We start from the raw sequence: 16,999 nt of genomic DNA, 5'->3' as shown, positions 1-16,999 counted from the left end.
TTTTATCATCACTTTGGATCCTTGGGTTACTTTGCGTTAGCATGCTAGTGTCCTATAGAGTCCTTTTGTGCAATAAAAATAAAAGTACTTTCTATACCATTTTCCTCCTGTAACACTTGGTTGTCCATTGGTTGCGGCAGCAGGATACAATTTTTATTTTGAAAAGTTGTATCCTACTGCTTTCTCTGTGTCCACTTTGGATTGGAATTTCTTGGATGTTTCTTATTACAGCTCAGAGAGTAAGTAGCGAGTTTCTGCAGACAAGTTGGCATCTTTTGTGCAAACTACCGGTGGCAACCTGCTTGTGAATAAAAGCATCACAAGGCCAGCAGCAACAAGTACCATCTAGCAGCCACCAGTTAATCTATGCTTTCACTTCAGTTAGTTACTAAATATCAAGAACTTTGAAAGTTTCTTCAAGTGCAACATAGAAAAAAAACCATCAAACAGAAAAATAAAGGTTCTCGTTAGGGTCTCACATAATAATAAAGCAAGACTTCTCTCAGTTCAGAGGATAAATTCATCAAGTTACTGGCCCGAGAAAAAGCCAATTAATGGTACACAACATTAACATTTCCGAGTTCAAGCAGCAGACACAACTGAGCATCACCAGCTCTGAGATACATACAATCAAAGAAACCATTACTGAGGGAGACCAAGAAGGAGGATCAAACTGCTTTGTTAAACACACACACACACACACACACACACACACACACACACATCCCAACAGTGTGTGAATGGATGTTTGCTTTACAGCATTTTCACTCACATCTGCTTTATAAATAGTGGAACAATTATTTGCTTCGCAGAAGGAACAAGACTTACAGCAAAACAAAGGCTCTGTGAGGGCTACTGGCCTGAAACACACCTTTTTTGGGTTGGGGTATAGCATGAAGGCAAATCCACTTCCTCCTGGGTTCTTGGAAAAACTCCAGGTGATGAGCTCATGAAGGTCCTGTAGAGAATAAACATGAATGAATGAGTTAAATGGTGGAGTACACCTTGGACTGGTCACCTGGCAAGAAACTTTTTATATATTTTTTAAATTTCTAAAGCATTCAAAGTGATAGAGGGAAGTAACCATAAAAGTGTCTAGGTAAGAAAAAAAAAGTTGTCAAAGAAGGCAAATCTACATATAAAATACGATTTTATTAAGAAAATGTAACTTTACAGGCAGCTATGCAGCTAAATATATAAAAACCCACAAGACAAATTATTTTTAAAGGTCCCAGCTGTTGGAAAAAAAGAGAATTGCTGAAGATCACAAAGAAAATGCTTTATTCAAAGAAGCAGAACGCAACCTCTCACTATTAGCTTAGGATTGAAACTAACCCAATGAAGTTTGCTGCTTCCTTTCCCCAATATAAAAGGAATTTTAAAAAGCAGCTGAAATAGAAAAATACATATAAAAACAAATGTACAGTTAAATGTGACATTTTTTTCTTTGAATTTCCATTTTCCTAGATTTTTTAAAATTTATTTACTTATCAGTTTAATTTCCCATCCACTTCATTCATTTTTGATTCATACAGTAGTCCCATGTCATTCACTAACTTCTGTATTTTGTTTCTATTAAAACTAGAGATGGACCGATCTGATATTACGTATTGGTATCAGTCCAATACTGACCTAAATTACTGGATCGGATATCAGAGAGAAATCGGAGAGAAATCAAAAATGTAATCCGATCCATTAAATATCACGTAACTCAGCTCATAACCTTAGCACGTCGAGCAGTATGCGTGACGTGATAGAGTGGCTCTGGCGTGCGAGACCTCTCGGTGGTCTGGTTGAGTGTTTGGAGCCTCGCTACCAAACCAGCATTTCATCTCCAAGAAAGTTATCCCAGAGAGAAGTAAAGCAAGTGTGTAAATTCATCTCTGAATGTTTGTACAGCATTCCCATATTAAGCCCTGCCTCTTCTGCAGGGGCGGGTGTAGCAAAATTTAGCCAGGTGGGCCGATAGGGCATTAACAGGAAAAGGGGGGCACAAAAACATACTTTTCTTTCTTATTCTCAGTTAAAATGTCTAGCTTTTAATAAATAACTATCTGAATCTTACACCCAAAGTTTTAATCTGATGTAAAATGTATAAAATCCATTACTGTATATAGTAACTATTAAGTCTAATATACCCTAGGAAGCTACTTTTTTCCTTTGGGAAGGTTCCATCTGTGCAGTCTGCAAATTTGTTGAAGAAAGATGTTAAGCATCATGAGGTGGAGGGTGGGGGTGCTTCCCTTTTTTTTTTTTTTTTTTTGCTGGGAGTTGGCAACCCTATTACCGTAGTTAGGTTGCTTAATATTTCCGCTAAGTGCTCTTTAAAATACCAGAATAAGGAGGATGGAGTAGGTTTAAGTTTATTAGATTGATCAGTTTTGCTGAACTATGAAATATTTTGGGTGCAGTGTATTTTTTGCATACAGGTTTAACAGAATAGCTTTATTTATTTATTTTTTTAAAACTTCAGTATGAACTTATACAAAACACAGCAAGATATTAAAACAGTTTTATTGATTAAAAAATACACTATATCGGATTCATATCGGTATCAGCAGATATCCAAATTTATGATATCGGTATCGGTATTGGACATACAAAAGTGGTATCGTGCCATCTCTAATTCAAACACAGATTGACAAGTTTGCAATACTATTTATAAATAAAAAGCAGTTATTCAGTCATTGACATAATATGCAGAGAGGCATATGGTTTACAGCTTTAAATGATAGTGTTTGTTATAGTTTCACATTATTGTGTTTAGTTGTTTCAAAGTAATAAAGTGTTATAGCTAATTCACAGAAAACAAGTTTTTGAAATATCTTCTTGTGTTTTCCAGATGAAACGTGCATCTGTCTTTCAGCTGGCTTAAGTGTACATGGAAACGTACATCCACTGAAAATAAGACAGATTATTTATTAACATTTAAGTATCACTTAAACTGATGCGTTTTCTTTGTATAAATATTTATATTTATTTATTCGTTTGCTCTGTCAGCACTAAAGTGACTTTATTACCTCTGACTCCTTGAGATGAATGGATTTTCCATCAGACAACTGTTTGAAGATTTCTGTTGAAGAACACAACTTTGAGTTTAAACTGTACAAATCATGAACCTTAATCAAATCTTAGAAGCGAGAAAGATGTTTTCAACTGAAAAAACTTTTCATTCTCACTGCATGAGATTTATTTTCAGCTATCTACACATCTACTGTTGTTATTTCTTCTCGGCTTCACTTACTCTTCATGCAGTCCAAGCGAATCATGAGATTGATGAAGCACTCCAGTGCCATGTGTCCAGAGGAGGCGCCATAGCGCAGAGCCATCAGACTGAGCATGTCATCTGAAACCTTCATTCCTGAAGAACACACACAGTCAGACTTCAGGAGGAGTTTGCTTATCTATCCATCTATCTAATTGCATTATTAAGCTGGTATGAAATCCCATGCCATTTGTGAGGATGACAGACAGTAGTCACAATATTCAGCCATGTGCAAAGTCATAAGGATGACCTGACATCAAGAGTAAGTAAGTAGGATGTGGGCCAACAGCTGGACTCGGGATCATCTAATCTTGCCATCAGGCTTTAAATATGTTTGGAAAACAATCTCATCCAGCTCCAAAGGAGCTATTCAGGGCTTTGGTTGTTTCATGGGATGGGTAGTGTACAGGGAGGGAGGTTCTCTGGTTGAACCTGTCCTGTCTGGCTGATGCAAATAAAGCAGAAGTCACAGATAAAGGTATATTTTGCCTAACCAGATAATAAGGACAAGGGGGGCAGGTATTTGCAGATATTAGAAACCCTCATTTCCCCTCATCCAAATGCACCAGGAAGTGGTTTGTGTGCTTGTAACTTTATGATGATAATTTTTGTACAAACATTAACATGTTTACTGTGACGTTTACAATATCATCTATATAATGAATATATATTAATTATACAATACTATACTATAATTCTTGTATTTTTTCTAATGATAATTTATGCAGTTAAACTATAATCTAGAATTTTATTACATAATTTAATGTGATTCAGTGTTGCAGTATGAAGCACAGAAATTTTTTTTTGTTCATACTATTTATATTTGAACATATTACATTTATATTAAATATACTGAATCCTTGTCTGATATACCTGAAGCTACAAATGCGTTCCTCAGCTCACTCAGTGACAGCGTTCCTGTTTTTGAAACGTCGGTGAGGAAGAAAGTCTCCTGATAAGAGAAGAAAAAAAAAAGAAACTGTGATCAGGGAAAATCTTCACATCTATAGCAGATGTAGTGATATATGTTTTAAGACTGTTTTTTTCCCTTTACCTTGTACTTGGTGACCTTGTTCCACAGACGGACAAATTCCTCACTGTTTAGTTTGCCTGTGATTGATGTCTTTTAAAACCCACATTAAGGTAGCAAAGGGACAAATCTTAGTCTGGTCTTTCAGATGAGTAATGCTGGTTATATCAACAGAGAAGCACTCAGGTTTGCTTACACATAGACTATTCTTCTGTTATGTACCTACAAAGATTCATTGTTACTTTTCAACAGCTCAAAAAGGCAAACTACAAAGTTTCTTAATCTGCTTTTTCTAGTATCACATGTATTATAACAGGATACATCAATTAGAGCCACCATGCTGCGACAGGCATCAAGGCTGAACCCTCCAGATTTCATTTCTCCTAAATAAAACAGAGTTGAATTAGCAAAGACAGTGTAGCACAATTGTCATCCACAGTATTCAGAGTCATAGACTGCATGTCGAAGTAGCCATGGCGATTAAGAAACTGAGGGTCTTGCACACCCTTACTGATGTTTACACTCATGTGGACCACAGTTAATTTTGTATTAATAAGTTAGAGTCATAGTCTCATAAACCAGAGTTTGCCAGAGTCCGATGAAGGCTTACAGGAAATAATACTGATTTATAAATTGGACGGGTCAGACCTGGAAACTACGCTATATGAACAAAAGTATTTACAGGGCTCCAAACCTCCTCTGGCAATAACATCAGCACAAAAACTGTGCACAAGGAGCTTCATGGAATGGGTTCCCATGGCCAAACAGCCATGTGTAGGTGGCCCAGTAAATTTAAATTGAGCTTGACAGACTTTTTAAAGGCCAAACCTTTCAGGATGTTTTCATTTAGAAGCCTCTGGAGCTGCTCAGCATCCACTTCTTCATACTGAAACATTAATTGATTTGGTTTACTACATGATACATTACACAGACGTTAGACACATAATGCTATATAAACTTGTAATATTGCAGTAATGCGGCTAATATTATTAGCAAAAAGATCTTTTTTAATTACCTTGTCAGAGTATTGACGGAAGAATGTTTTCTTGTTTTCTTCATCCTGATGGTTTTTTACTTTTGTGACCTGACGAGTCAACAGTTCACATTAATAACACATGAACAGCAAAATAACACGGACACAATTAAATGATTTGTTACAAACCTTTTCAACTGGCTCATATCTTTGCTCATTTGAATTTGAATTCTCACTGTGGGGAGACCAATATGCATTACTTTCATAGAAATCAATTGTAATGTGTCAAATGCAAATTTTGTTTCAAAACTTTTTTTTATGTCATATCTTCAGACATCGAGGGTGAGCATACTAGCAACACGTCTCTTCTCTTGAGTGGATGGTGAGGATGAAGGAGGCTGTCTCGTTGGGTTTGAAGGTGGATGGCACAATCAGGTATTCACCAGGCTTCAGCATAAGGAACTCTATCACCTCACGAGCATTCATGTATTTATCACTCCGAGCAACAGGCAGATGGGTGTTGAAGAACATTGCTGGAAACTTCCCACTTTGCGTTTTGTACTGAAATTATTCAAAGTGATATTTCAGCTTCCCAATTTCATTTGAAGAAGTTTCTGAAGTGCGTACAGACATGTCAACTTGAAGGTTTTATGTATCAGCACATAAATTAGCTGTAAAATGAGATAAATACAATCACAAATGAACACCAACAGTTGGCGTACAACAAACTGAAACACTGTGGCGGGACCTCGAGAGAGTTGAGCATAAACAAATGCAGACAAACCTCAATGAATTGCAGCAACAATGTTCTTTCATGTTATTGCTGCTAAAGCTGGTTCTACAGCTTATTGAACCATGGGGTGTACTTAGTTTTTCCACACACCTCTTATTTGGCTTGGCCTTTGTTACATAAATAATTACACAGTGTGTTATATCATGCATTGTTTTTGATTTAAACAATCTTACAACATAGCAGTGTTTCCTGATACATAAAACCTTAATAGTGAAAGACAGTGTACTTTCTTTTTCACATCACCATACAGTGGCTTGCAACAGTATTCGGCCCCCTTGAACTTTCCCACATTTTGTCACATTACAGCCACAAACATGAATCAATTTTATTGGAATTCCACGTGAAAGACCAATTCAAAGTGGTGTACACGTGAGAAGTGGAACGAAAATCATACATGATTCTATCGTCCAACCCATCATCACAGGGTTGAGAGACGGACACCGACACGATAGGTAACACAGACTGTGACCGGCGTTCGCGATCAATGTATTCCTTCAACATATTGATGTGACAGACGCGACTTTTCTTCTTACGATCAGGGGTTAACACCACGTAGACAGTTTCACTCAATTTGCGCTCAATGCCATAGGGGCCGGAAAACCTTGCCTGCAGGGGTGAACCAACGACAGGCAGGAGAACCAACACGCGATCCCCAGACTGGAACCTCCGCACTACCGACTTTCTATCAAAACGGGTTTTCATTCTGACCTGAGCCTTTTCTAGCGCGCCACGAGCAGTGTTGCAGGCATCATGCAGCCTCTCTTTAAATGAGCTAACATAGTCCAGAATGTTTTCTTCCGGATGATGTTTCTCTGAGAGAAATCTCTCTCTCAAAAGACGTAACGGGCCGCGCACCGTGTGGCCAAAAACTAACTCAGCAGGACTGAACCCCAAAGACTCCTGGCACGTCTCCCTGACGGCGAACAATAGCAGGGGCAACCCCTCATCCCACTCACGGCCAGACTCAGTGCAATGTTTGCGAAGCATGCTTTTCAGAGTTTGGTGGAACCTTTCCAATGCACCCTGACTCTCCGGGTGATATGCGCTGGAAGTGTGATGGGTGACACCGAGCTCGGTCATAACCTGGGCAAAAACTCTGGACATAAAGCTTGTGCCTTGATCCATCTGCATACGTTTAGGCAGTCCAAAGATAGAAAAGAACTTAACTAGGGCCTTCACAATCCCACGGGTTTTTAACGAGCGCAATGGGATAGCCTCAGGATAACGGGTGGCAATACACATCATGGTGAGTAGATATTGATTTCCGGACTTTGTTTTTGGAAGGGGACCAACACAATCAATGATAACATGTTCAAAAGGTTCCCCAACCACGGGGATGGGCTTTAACGGCGCAGTTGGAATCACCTGATTTGGTTTACCGGCAAGCTGACATGTGTGGCATGAGCGGCAAAATTTCACCACATCAGATTTAAGACCAGGCCAGAAAAAGTAACGGAGGACACGGTTGTATGTTTTTGTGATTCCCAGGTGACCGGACATGATGTGGTCATGGGCTAAGCTGAGGACCTGGGGACGGAGCGACTGCGGAACAACAATCTGCTGCACTCCCTCCCAGTAGGATTGAGCTGAGAACGGTAAAACCCCCTCACGAATGAACGACTGTTTCGCACCAGTGTCCCGCAAAATACTGACAGGAGCCCGCCGTTCATCTCCTATCAGCGATACAAAACCGTGTGACACAAACGGCTTAAACTCCTCATCTACTTTGTCATTCTGAAGTGTCGCCACCTCCTTTACAGCATGATTGTCGGTCTGTAGAAGGTTTACTGGGGAAGGAGATGCACCCTTCCCGGTCTGTTCTTTTCTTTTCAGAGCAGGACAGGCAGCAATAAGGTGTCCCTGCTCACGGCAAAAAAAACACACTCGGTTTTCAAAGGATGAGGTGGGGGCGCGGCGGGTGCCCCTTGGAGACCAACTGTGCGGGCTGACAGAAGTCGGAGGGCTGTGAACAGGAACTGAAAACACCGCTTTGTGTGTCAACACAAACTCATCAGCCCGTACAGCAGCGGCGCCGAGAGTCGTAACCTTCTGCTCGTTTAAGTAGGTTACCACATTGTCTGGTATCTGACGTTTAAACTCCTCTAACGTCACCAACTCACGCAAATCATCTAAGGTCTTCACTTTTGTAGCATGACACCACTTATCAAACAGAGTCTTCTTTTCTCTGGCAAACTCCACATAGGTCTGGTTGGCAGATTTTCTCCCATTTCTAAATCTTTGCCTGTAAGCCTCTGGCACCAACTCGTATGCACGCAGGACAGCAGCCTTCATAATATCATAATCAAAACTGTCCTCCAGAGAAAGAGCAGTGCATACCTCTTGAGCTTTCCCCACCAATCGGCATTGAAGTAAGAGAGACCATACATCTCTTTAGCTCCACTTCCCTTATGCGCAGCGTTACCTGCAGCTCTTCCGCAGAAGGACTAGGTAGAGAAGGGAGATTTTCCAGTGGGGTAGGAATACCAGCAACAGCCTCTAGCTCGACGCCCCCTGCAGGACCCGACTCCCCAAACAAACCCCTCTCCGTCAGGTTAGCACCCAGAAGCTCCTTAAGCTCCTTTTTCTTCGCGTTCAATGGCACCGTTATGTCAAAAAAATTGGCAATTAGCATGAGGTCAGCCTTTTTACACCTGTCCAACTTCTCCGCAGATGGGCCCAGTGTGAAATCTTCCAACTTAAACTCCATCCCAACACACACACACACCCCCCACACAAGAAAAAACTGCCAACCAGAAAAGCAGAGCCAACCAAGAAAACAAACTACAAAAAACACACCCAAAAAAAGAACCAAAGAAATGACGAGCCCCCAAATATGTTACGTTTGTAGTCCAGGCGAGTGAAAAAACGCAACACGAGGGTTAGCCCCCCCACTCCCCACCCAAGTAAGTACACCGACAACAATACCGTTCAAGTGGTAAGCAGCCGTTTATTTTCGTCGGCAGTGAGCAATGCCAAAACAACAAACAAAACTCCCTAGCGATCCCTACGCTTCCCTACACCAAAATAAAAAGAAGCCAAACAAAAGACAAGTCGCTTACCTACCTTTCTAAGGGAAAAAAACAGGAGAAAACGTGTAAAAAAAAAAAAACGGCTTCTCACGCCTACAAGGCTGCGGCAGTGACAGTGATATATCAGGTGAACCAACCCGTGATCACTATTTGACAATCTATTTACAATTATTTACAACATAATAGCCATCCCACCCAGATATACTATTTACACTATTTACAACCAAGTAGACATCCCAACCAGATATACACTCAAAACTCTACACTGCACTAACATAGATCATCACACAGGTTCTTGGTCGAGTGGTGGAGGCTCGGGGAGAGCTTCCAGGTGGCTGTCGTTAAGTCCTTAAGTACCGGAGGTGGTCCATCAATTATCCACACAGGATCCACACAGGACAGGCAGAGACTCCACCCGGATACCCAGCAGCCACGCCCAGGTTTCCACCTCCTAGGAGAGAAAAAGGGGAAAGATACCCACAGCCATCCCCCCCGTGGGAGGCATAACACAACACACACATCACTGGGTCGTAACACAAGTCATGTTAGTCCCTTTCACTTCTGAATGTACAGGTGCAATGTTCTGTATACAGCTTTCTATTTTTTATTAAAACATCACATGAATGAAAATAATCAGAAGGCAGAGCCAAACATTTTCAGCTCTCATGACCGTTACAGTGAGTGAATAATCCTTGATACTGAAAAGCAAGCAAGAGGAAAGAATAACCCAAAAGTTTTCTTGACTTCAGTGCAAATATGTAACTCTGTTGTTGTATGTTGTCTGCTAAATATAAAATGTTTTAGATATTTGAACAACCTTGAGTAAGTCTGATTACACTTACAGGACTGCCATGGTACCGGTAGTTGGCATTTATTTTGATAATGATAAGTAAAATATTTACTCACATAAAAACTGACTTCATCGGTTAACTGAAAAGGTAATTTGCTTGTGTACATGTGCAGTAAAAGATAGTGATGTTACTTGCTTAACAAAGCTTTACTACCATATTTTTTGCACTATAAAGCCCACTTCAAGTCCTTTAATCTTCTCAAAAATCAGTAATTGGGTTGATGCATTCTCAATCATCCAGAAAAGTAAATCTCCAAAAGTTGATTCTGTTCATCTGGACGTAGCGTTTTGTGGGAGAAACGTTTTGTCACTCATCCAAGTGACTTCTTCAGTCTTAGCTGACTGCAGGAGCAATTGAAGGAACAATGAAGGAACATTGAAAAATCAGTAATGCACCTGTATGAATTCAGGTTGTGCTTGCTGACCTCGAATCGATTTTATGTGGTATACGCGTTGCTGCTTTACCAGGTAACAATTAAGTTTAACATCCAGGCATCCATGAAAACCGAATGCATTAAATTTAATGCAGTTAAAACTTAGCGGGAAGTTAGCTCGCTAGTTTCCACCTACAAGACATCATAAACCACAGAGGCTGCGCTGTGTGCAGCTGGCAGAGGAAATAAACTGTCATGGTTCTGGGTCAATTTTGACCCAGCTTTTTCTTTTTCTGTTTTGTTTTGCTAAATATATGAATTATTTGGGTTTTTGAGTTGTGCTTGGTTGATTTTGTATTAAGGGTTATTCTTGGTTTTGTTCTCTTTACTTTATTTGGTGTTCTGGCCATTAGTTTAAGTCACTGTCTTCTCTGTTTCATGTGTCATATTCTTTCTGTCTATCTCTCTGTGTCAAGTTTGCGTTTTCGTGATTGAAACCAAAGAGGTCATTGTTGATTTCAGGAGGCACAGCACTTAGTCCTCCTCAGCATCAACAGGGAGTGTTTGGAGAGGGTCCACCTTTCGGTTCCTTGATAACACAGTTCCACCCCGCACTCCAAGGACTTCCCACTATTAACCACCACTATGTAATACTTATTTTTACATGCAATAACCAAAACTGTAAACACACAACATTATTTATTTGCATATTTATTTCCTTTTTTCTTTTTTTTCCTGGATTTGTATATCTGTACATTTCATATACACAGTATCTCACAAAAGTGAGTGCAACCCCCTACAATTTTTTGTAAATATTTTGTTATGTTTTCATGGGACAAAACTGAAGATATGACACTTTGGTACAATGTATTAAAGTATACAGCTTCTATAACTGTGTAAATTTGCTGTCCCGTTTAAATAACGCACACAGCCATTATTGCTTAAACCTCTGGCAACAAAAGTGAGCACACCCCTAAGTGAAAATGTCCAAATTGTGCCCAGTTAGCTATTTTCCTTTCCTGGCGTAATGTGACTCATGAGTGTTACAAGGTTCCAGGTGCAAATGGGAAATAGGTGTGTTGAATTTGCTACCACACTCTCTCATACTGGTCACTGGAAGTTTAACATGGCACACCATAGCAAAATCATGGGAAAAAAGAATTGTTACTTTACATAAAGATGGCTTAGGCAGTAAGAATCTTGCCAACACCCTGAAACCGAGCTGCAGCACGGAGACCAGTAGTGAGTGTTTTGAAAGTAGAGCTGATGGTTCACCTAAAATGTGAATATTAGGTGAAGTATATATCCTAATATTGTAAAATGTTACTAAAATGTTGAGCAAATTTTTTAAAAGAGCAATTCAGTTTTAGTACTTTCACTGCATTTAGATTGAGTCTCACTACACGTAGAATTTCTTATTCCACGGTTCAAAAACAGCACAGTCAGGTTTCTGGTTTAGTTTGTCACAGCTGGAAACAGATATTTGATACACTGTTTCTAATACAAGCAATATCTTGTATTAGAAATACAAACAGATTTCAGGGATGTTTTTTAGTGTGGTTCAACCAAAACAGTCTTCAACATGCTATTGTGACTCTTATAACAATTGAAAGATTATTTCAGTGTGCATGAATATATGCACATTTTTGTGAAGGATACACTAACAAAGAAATGTGCATCCTTTCTTTTAAGACTTTCAGAGCTTTACTCTCTGATCAGCACTCTCCCTTTTTCAGGAAATTGTTTGTTTTCCAGCCTTTGTACTTGACGGAGTCTCCAGGTTTGATTTTGGTCAAGGAAACTTCATAGGTGAAATGTATTCGTGAATATATATGAATATATATTTATTGTTCTCCTCACATGATTTCCTCTAGTAACCATGAGAATATTTTTGAACAGGAAACTGCTGATGAGAATAACTGTGGGATTTTTCACTTCAGTGTAAATACCAACATCTAACAACACATCTGATTATAATTTTTTGACAGATATATTTTTATTGATCACTACTTGTGTTCAATAAAAACACACCTATCAAAAATACTCACCGATTTATTTATTTATTTTTGAGATGTTGCTTTTTGTTTGTATTTTAACCACAGCAGAATGAACTAGCTAACAAGCATGTGCTACATGGTTTAAAATTCTTTTACTGCTTATATTTTATTTTAACACATTTTCATGTTAAAACTAAACTGTGTGTAATTGTAACCTCATAAATGACTGGTTTATGATACCAGAGGCCAGTAAGTCACAGTCCCCGCCTTTGCCTGCTGCCCATCCAACGTAAATGCAGAATCTCCAACTTTTAGGGCCAAAGGGAGGAAGTAACTTGCTATTTTGCTAAACACATCCCAATAAATAGATTGGCCTGAAAGGGAATAAAATCCCTGGCCTAAAACATCATTTCATCTATCATCACTTTTACAGACCGAGGTCGAGCCCCAACACGCTACAAGACATTTTTTGAATAATAAATCAAGAGTGGCAAACTAGATTCATTCTTTTTTTTTCCCCAGTTCTGGAGATTTGGGCAGTGGGAGGATGTGGTCATTGATGACAAACTACCAACAATCAATGGCAGACTAATCTTTTTCATTCCAAAAACCAAAATGAGTTCTGGCCTGCTCTCCTGGAGAAAGCCTATGCCAAGTATGCAGTCTTAATCTTAGACATAATGAGAGTTGAAGGTGTGATTTCTCTAAATATCTGTAAAAAAACAAACAAACTATTATTTTGTCAGGGTTTGTGGCTCCTACTCTGACATGATTGCTGGAACTCCTTCAGAGGCTATGATGGACTTCACCGGCGGCGTCCACATTAACATCGAGCTGTCACAACCGAGTCCAAGCCTGTGGAGGCTGATCTGCAGAACTGGCAAATCAAACACACTGATGGGCTGTGGTACACCTCCCAGGGTAAGTAGAACTACACCACACAGAACCACCAGCATTGGCTTAATGTCCCTGATACTTCTGCTGCCCTATACTCACTCATACATGAGGACTTATTTTCATTCCTTTCACTAAACACCTATAAAGTTATATAACTATATCCTGCTGTGGTATAATTTCGTCAGAATTTACCCAGAGACAGCGGTTTAAACATCTGCCAAAGCAACTGAAAGGACCTTAATCCTTTTATAGAGGCATTTATAAAGTGACTGTAATAAAAGCTTATAACCATGACTGCTATCAGTTACTGTAAATAAACGCACTGCTTGCATTAAAGTGTCCTGCATTTTGGGTCTTACTTCGCCACATACCCATGGTCTGCCACCACAGACCGTGACAGAATGATCCAGCCACACATGGACCCAGCGGACTCTGAGGAGACGCTCAGGAGGGAGATAATGGATAAAATTTACAACCTGTGTGATCTGTGGTGGAAGAACCCTGGGGAAGGGTTGCGTCACGCCATAGAGAGGCGGCTGCAGTAAACACTTTTTAATTTTCCCAGGAAAGACAGTTTCTGGACCAAACCACAGTGTCGTTTCAAATTTTGCAGTGGCTCAGACAAAGATGGCGATAAAAACATAATGGTGTCACTCATTCAAAAGCCTGAAAAAAGGAACAGTCACCTGGTGCAAAACCTCCACATTGGGTTTTTCATATTTGAGGTAAACATTGCTCTTCACTGTCTAACATGGATATGTCATGACACCTTTATTTCTTGAATCTGACACTTGATTGTGCCATCTACCTTCAATCCCAGTGGCCTCTATCCTGACCATCCACCCAAAAGCAGAGACCAACTGCTAGTATGCACACTCATAAGTGCATACTAGCAGGGCTGAAGGACAAAATATGGCAATGCTAAATTGGAACAATCTTCATGATACATGTGCAAACACGGAAATGTTTTTCTGTGAAGAAGAAATATGCATCACAAACATGAGCTTGATGAGAATGTGGGTATTCAACAATAAATCATGTCTCATTGCTGTTGTGTTATTTGCTAAGTGATAATGTGAATACCTTTTTATTTAGGTCAAAGTCAAAAGTCCACAGGAAGATGAACATAAGAGACTTTTTCAATAAACACTCTGACAAGGTAACTTCTCACTGGCACACTTGACACTGTTGAGTTTACTATGTCTCCTATTTCTATTGAGTTTTATCACAAAGTAGAAACTTTACTTTAAAAATGATGCATATTGGTGTCAGAATGGTGATAAGAACTTTAAGGTAAACTTATCCATGAGAGGTTTGACTATTATACTTCAATAGACGTGATTAAACTGTTTGACTTCTGTATATAATGAACATGAAATGTGCTAAATTCTTTAGAAATGTAAAGAATGTTGGAAAATGGACATTTATTTGAATTTGTTCTAAACGAATAAAATTCATAACAGAACATCAGTTATGTATAAAAGGGAGAAATTTTAAATGGAAACCTCAATCATCCTGATCGTTCCTTATGTGTCTTTAAAGATGCACTTGTGGTTTAGCTTTCTTCTCACTGGTGATGATTTATCACAGTTGTTTAGTAGCAAATTCAGATAGGATCAAAATATGCATATTTGGTAGAAAGCATATTTTCCTGGCTCAGAATGATGAAAAAAGCTCAACTTAGTTAATATAAATAAGACATAGAAGAACTTTCCCTAATTTGGTATCCAATTAAAAGTAGCAATATTTAACCTAAAGCAATGTTAGTCATCTTTCCATCAATCTTCTTCTGCTTATCTGGGGCCAGGTCACGGGGGCAGCAGCATCAGCAGAGAAGCTCAGACCTCCCTCTCTCTAGCCATCTTCTCCAGCTTGTCCAGGGGAACACCAATACGTTCCCAGACCAGCCAAGAGATATAAACTCTCCAGTGTGCCCTGTGTCTGCCCTGGGGCCTCCTCCCAGTGGGACATGCCTGGAACACCTCACCCAGGAGGCATCCTTATGAGATGCCCTCACAGCCTCAACTGACTCCTTTCGATGTGGAGGAGCAGCGGCTCTACTTTGAGCCCCTCCTGGGTGGCCGAACTCCTCACCTTATCGCGAAGGGAGAGGCCAGCCACCCTTCAGAGGGAGCCATTTCCGCCGCTTGTATCTGCAATCTCGTTCGTTCGGTCACAACATCTCGTGACCATAGGTGAAGGTAGTAATCAATCGGTAGATCGAGAGCTTTGCTTTTATGCTCCGCTCTCTCTTCACCACGACGGACCAGAATAGTGTCTGCATCACTGCAGCCGCAGCACCAATACATCTGTTGATCTCCCATTCCTTTCTCCCATCACTTGGGAACAAGATACTTGAACTCCTCTACTTGGGGCAGGAACTCATCCATGACCCGGAGTGGGCACTCCACCCTTTTCCAGCTCAGGACCATGGCCTCAGATTTGGAGGTGCTGATTCTCATTTCCACCACTTTAAACTCAGCTGTGAACCTTTCCAGTGCGAGCTGGAAACCACCCCATAAAGCCAACAGAACCAGATGACCGCTATGGGCACCAAGCTCTTGCAATGGTTGTATAAGGATTGAATAGCCTGTAGCAATGGGCAAGACAATCAATACTACCAAAGCACCTCCCACACTCTGAGGGACACAGTCGAATGTCTTTTCCAAGTCCACAAAACACATGTGGACTAGTTGGACAAACTCCCATGCACCTCCAAGTATCCTTGAGAGGCTAAAGAGCTGGTCCAGTGTTACAATGTACAATGACAATAAATACATTTCTAAGTTGCAAGTTCTTCACGACCAGGACGAAAATCGCTTTGTTCCTCCTGTATTTAAGATTCGACTAACAAACGGACTCTTCTTTCCAACACTGGCATAGACTTTCCCAGGGAGGCTGAGGAGTGTGATCCCCCTATAGTTGGAATACACCCTCCGGTCCCCGTTCTTAAAGATGTGAACCACCACTCTGGTCTAGCAGTCCAGATGTACCGCCCCCGATCTCCATGGAACATTTGGAGGTGTGTCAACCAAGACTGCCCTACAACACCCAAAGCCCTTAGCAACTCAGGGCGATCCTCATCCACCCCAGGGGCCCTGCAACCAAGGAGTTGTTTTACTGCCTCAGTGACCTCACCCTCAAATATAAACGAGTTGTCCTCCTCTTCCCAACACTCTGCTTCCTCAGCAGAAGATGTGCCATTGATATTAAGGAGGTCCTCGAAGTATTCCTTCCACCACCCAACAATGTTCTCAGTTGAAATCAGCTACGTTCCGCCTGCACTAAACACAGTGCAGGTAGAGTATCGCTTTCCCCTCCCAAGTCGCTCAACAGTTTTCCATCAGTTTGAAAGTCTTTTTCAATGGCCTTTCCAAACTCCTCTCATACCCGAATTTTTGCTTCAGGCACTGCCCAAGCCATATTCTGCTTGGCCTGTTGGCACCTACTGGCTGCTTCCAAAGTCCCACGGGCTAACCAAGCCCAATAGGACTTCTCCTTCAGTCTGGTGGCTCCCTTCACCTCGGGTTTCCTCCATTTGGTTCGGGGGTTACCACCACAACAGGCACCAATCACCTTGCAGCCGCAGCGGCTTTAGCAATGGAGGCGCTGAACACGGTCCATTTGGACTCAGTGTCCCCCAATCTCCCTTGGAATGCTGTTGTAGCTCTGCCGGTGGTGTGAGTTGAAGATCTCGCGGACCAGGACCTTTGCTAAGCATTCCCAGCACACCCTCACTATACTGCTAGGTCTGTCCAGCATCACCTTCCACCACCTAATCCAACTCACAA

The 16,999-nt window shown here is 40.7% G+C and overlaps 2 long non-coding RNA genes across 2 annotated transcripts; both read right to left on the bottom strand.

Annotated features, from left to right (window-relative positions):
- Positions 1-2,724: 2,724 nt before the first annotated feature.
- LOC146551878 (uncharacterized) lies at positions 2,725-3,271 on the bottom strand. The gene is made up of 3 exons (XR_014889969.1): positions 3,245-3,271; positions 3,021-3,073; positions 2,725-2,898 (listed from the first exon to the last, which is right to left on the bottom strand). It is a non-coding gene; the product is annotated as an uncharacterized LOC146551878 (long non-coding RNA).
- A 1,356-nt stretch (positions 3,272-4,627) lies between these two features.
- On the bottom strand, positions 4,628-5,503 carry LOC146551877 (uncharacterized). The gene is made up of 4 exons (XR_014889934.1): positions 5,458-5,503; positions 5,311-5,379; positions 5,124-5,181; positions 4,628-4,678 (listed from the first exon to the last, which is right to left on the bottom strand). It is a non-coding gene; the product is annotated as an uncharacterized LOC146551877 (long non-coding RNA).
- Positions 5,504-16,999: the final 11,496 nt, after the last annotated feature.

This window comes from Mchenga conophoros, linkage group LG19 (assembly GCF_057382185.1).
Source record: "Mchenga conophoros isolate Kocher_MC1m ecotype Shallow Benthic linkage group LG19, M_conophoros_male_GT1.1, whole genome shotgun sequence".
Lineage (NCBI taxonomy): Eukaryota > Metazoa > Chordata > Actinopteri > Cichliformes > Cichlidae > Mchenga > Mchenga conophoros.
This window is presented reverse-complemented; position numbering and strand designations above follow the sequence as displayed.